Here is a 3892-nt window from a genome sequence, read left to right as displayed (position 1 = left end):
CATAATTAATTTGAAGCACTACAACATAATGATAGCACAAAACTAGTCCGCAATGATTGGTAACTGGTAACATGAATTCATGACTAAATCTTTACACAAATGAAGCACCACCTCAAATAATCTATAGTAATAAGTTCTACAATTTGAACAGATGTAATGAATCACAGGAAAGAATGAGTCAACTAGGCAGGTACAATAATTACATGTGAAGTTTTACACTTTGAACAGATGAACAAAAATAACTATGATTGAAATTTTACGTATTTGAACAAATAAAAATAAATATATATACAATTGAAGTTTTATGCATTTGAACTATGAACTGCAACTTGAATGGAGTTCCAGGTTAAAGATGCATGAATAAGTAATACAGAAAAGGAGATATGGGCATATGGCCTTACTGTAAAGGTGTCAGACTCATGGATATCCAAATATGTTATAGGTTGGGCCCATCTAGGTGCTCGGTTGAATGGGTTCAGCAAAGAATGACCATATCCTCGGTCATCATCTACATTCTCCTCTTCCAGACCAACATCAGCAGGAGTTACAGTGTCTGCAAAGGAGAATATTATCACAGATCACAATTTTAAAGCTAGATACCTTGTATTGTCTTCATGCTGCGAAAAAGAAGCCATCTGGAACACAATTAGCTTTACAAACATTTCTATAGCCTGTTTGTTCACAAATAGTTAGATGATAAAAAATTTATGTGAGTACAGCTAAACTAATTACTAGTATTTGCATTGAAATACTTAGGAAAACATAGCATTTCAATCCATACCCCATTATGTGGCCTGATTCTAGCTTAATGTTCAGTGTTCTAATATTAAAAAATGGGTCCACCCTGGTGATGTTCAATAAACTTTCCAATACTACTTTTTGCAAGCGAAAATCTGGATTTAATGATAACCTGTCAAATTTACACCTTAATTCAAAAAAATTTAAATTTCTATATAAGACATTATTATTTTTAGTGACAGATTGCAAAGCTGAATCGCTAGAACAAATAGTATTCTACCCTTCTTACAATTGAAAAAATTAGGCATACATTCTAAGAGATCAATAACACAAGCTGTTTGGTATTTAAGTGAAATCTTGTGTGTTTGAGAACTACATTTATCAAGAGACATGAACTTAAATACAAAGAGCAGAGAGGCTAACGAAGATGCATAGCATACATTCTGATAGATTTGCAATACATATTGATTGGTATTTTATGTAACGAATGCCTTGAGCAAACAGAAGGACTCGATCATATACACAAGAAGGAGAAGGACAGGGCAGGAGGAACCGTTAAGGGAAGGAGTAGTGGAGCAGTATCAAATTCAGTGAGCAGCCAAAGCAAGGCTGCTATGAAGGACTAGCAACATATCACATTGTGACAGCTGCAACTTTTTGCCTTTTGTCATTATCTTCTTTTGGCTGTTTATGTACATATAAAAAAGGGGAGGTAGGAACTTGCTTAGGTAGCTGGAATATTGTAGTCATTTGAGTGTAGAGAGTTGTGACCTCAAGTCACAGAGAGTGGTAGCCTCAAGCCTCCTTGTAAGAAAGTTCTGGTCTTTTTCAATGAAATAGCTGCCTGCTTCCCTCAATTAGTTTATTTTCTTGCTTTCTTGAGAAATCTAGTTGTTTAGTTACCCTAATTCGTTACATTTTAGTGAAACCTTGTGAATTGGAGACCCAGGTGGCCAGGTTTGCCAAGATCTGCCAGCATAAAACTAAAGTACCAAACAGTACTACAGCAGTACAGCAGAGTGGCTAAGAAAAGTTGAAAATTGCATAGACAGATTTGATTTTCCTAAATTTAGCAGTGGGGCATAATGGTATAGTTGAACTCCATAATAAGCTGAGTATATGCAAAAAGCAACAAGTCCAAGACATAAGATCAGACAAATACCAAAAAACTAAATCGGATATGCCAGGATAGTTCTTTTTAGGAGTGTTACAAGGAGGACAAACAAAGGATAAAAAGTCACTTCTCTTTGGTTACAAAAAATAAAGGGCAATATTTCCTTGCTCAAAATTTAGAAAAGCTACACATTTTAAATGTAAAAGATATGATCCTGAATCACAATAAAATACAGAACTTATACACAGTAACCGTCAACAATAACGAGCATTCATAATTATCTGTTCATCAACATCATAGTCGTTCGTCTAAAAAACTACATTCCTCCAAACCTTAAATCAATCAATCAATTCATAATACTAATCCTAGTTCAATCAAAGAATACAACTAAGAATTTAACATGCAAAGAATTTCGCAATATGTAGCATGCTAAACTGAAAGTGACCTACAAATCGCAAGAAATCAACAAATTAACACATAATTTCTCCAGTTTTAACAAAAACTCAACATATAATTATAAAATTGATACCTGAAACTTTCGATTTGGGTGATTACTCAACCGATAATCGAGCAGAAGAGAGAATCCAGCAATTCGTATCAAACTCTAAATAAACAAGCCAATAGCACAATTTTAGCAATGGTAAAACCCTAGATTAACTATAGTAACACAAATAATTAGCGAATTCATTGATTAAAAAACTTCATTGAATAAAAAACATTACCTCAGAAGTTGTTTCAATGGAGGAGAAAGCTTAGAACAGCTGCAATATAACGCAAAGCTAAATAACCCAAAAACCCTAACCTCGAAATTCTGGTTTTTGGTTCGAAATTGATTCGAATTTGTTGTTGTTAAAGACGCACGCACATCGAATCGATTCAAAATAGACGCACCCAGAAACCCTAACCTCCAATATTGTAGAAAGAGAGAAGGAGAAGGAGATCGAATGAGAGATGAAAGGAAAGGGAAAGTGGCGGTTATAGAGATCAAAGGAGAGAGGAGTTTGAGGAAAGTGCTGAGAGAAAGCTCTGAAGCCCCTTCAATGGAGAAATTTGAGTACGCTTCAATGGAGGAGAGAGAGAGGCACATCAAATGAGAGAGGAGGAAAGATCGAGGAAATGAAAGCCAGAGAAAGAAAGAGTATATCCGGGTTTTTTTTTATTTTACAATAAATTTCGCACCAGTTCGAACTGAACCGGTGCCAAATCCCTTTATCCCTTTTTTTTCCTCTTTTATAATTGGCATCGGTTTGAACCGTTGCGAAAAGTATAAATCCCCACCGGTTTAATAGGAACCGGTGCCAAAAGTCTGTATTCCCAATCCCGCCCATTTCTTTCCCACCGGTTTTCAAAAACCGGTGCCAAAAGTGCGGTGCCGATTTCCTTTTCCTACTAGTGAAAAGTGATTAAGCATGCTTAGGCTTGTTTTAACACTTAATATTTTAGAGTAAGCAATCTAATTGCTAATAGCTCTAAGCTACTCTTGGTTCGATAAAACGTCGCATCCAATGCTTTCTTGAAATTTTATCTCCATTGCCATGACATCTAAGGACTCCTTACTGATATCGTTGAGCTTAACCAAGACCAACTTGTATACCTAGTATACCTTATGTTCTTAGGGATGTAGTGATGCCTCGCTTTGGCGTAGCCCATCACAACGCGCATTAGTTCGGTAAGTGTTGTTCTTGGGATGGAAAATTTTAGCTCAATTTTATAGGGACCTAGGGTTTCTATGTTGGTTGATTTAAGTGAACTTAATTAATCATCACAACATTTGAAATCTTAAACATGCATCTATCATACCATTCATTCATATATAAACACAATTACATATATAAAACATGAGATAAAGATGCATTTGGCAACTAGCATGACCCCTTGAGTCTTCAAATCTCCATGGGTCTTTGATGCAACTTCTTGGCTTGTCTTCTTAAAAACGTCGTCTTCGAGACATCTCCACCAAATATGCAACTACTAGTTACTATGACTAGGATTAATCTAAATATTAAGGTACAAAACTAAATATTAAGGTACAAAAATACG

At 35.4% G+C, this 3892-nt stretch overlaps 1 long non-coding RNA gene across 1 annotated transcript; it reads right to left on the bottom strand.

Annotated features, from left to right (window-relative positions):
- Positions 1-420: 420 nt before the first annotated feature.
- On the bottom strand, positions 421-3174 carry LOC110716955. The gene is made up of 3 exons (XR_002510636.1): positions 2575-3174; positions 2382-2456; positions 421-553 (listed from the first exon to the last, which is right to left on the bottom strand). It is a non-coding gene; the product is annotated as an uncharacterized LOC110716955 (long non-coding RNA).
- Positions 3175-3892: the final 718 nt, after the last annotated feature.

This window comes from Chenopodium quinoa, unplaced genomic scaffold (genome assembly GCF_001683475.1).
Source record: "Chenopodium quinoa cultivar QQ74 unplaced genomic scaffold, ASM168347v1, whole genome shotgun sequence".
Taxonomy (NCBI): Eukaryota; Viridiplantae; Streptophyta; class Magnoliopsida; order Caryophyllales; family Amaranthaceae; genus Chenopodium; species Chenopodium quinoa.
The sequence above is the reverse complement of the archived record's forward strand: the minus strand, read 5'-3'. Positions and strand labels throughout refer to the sequence as shown.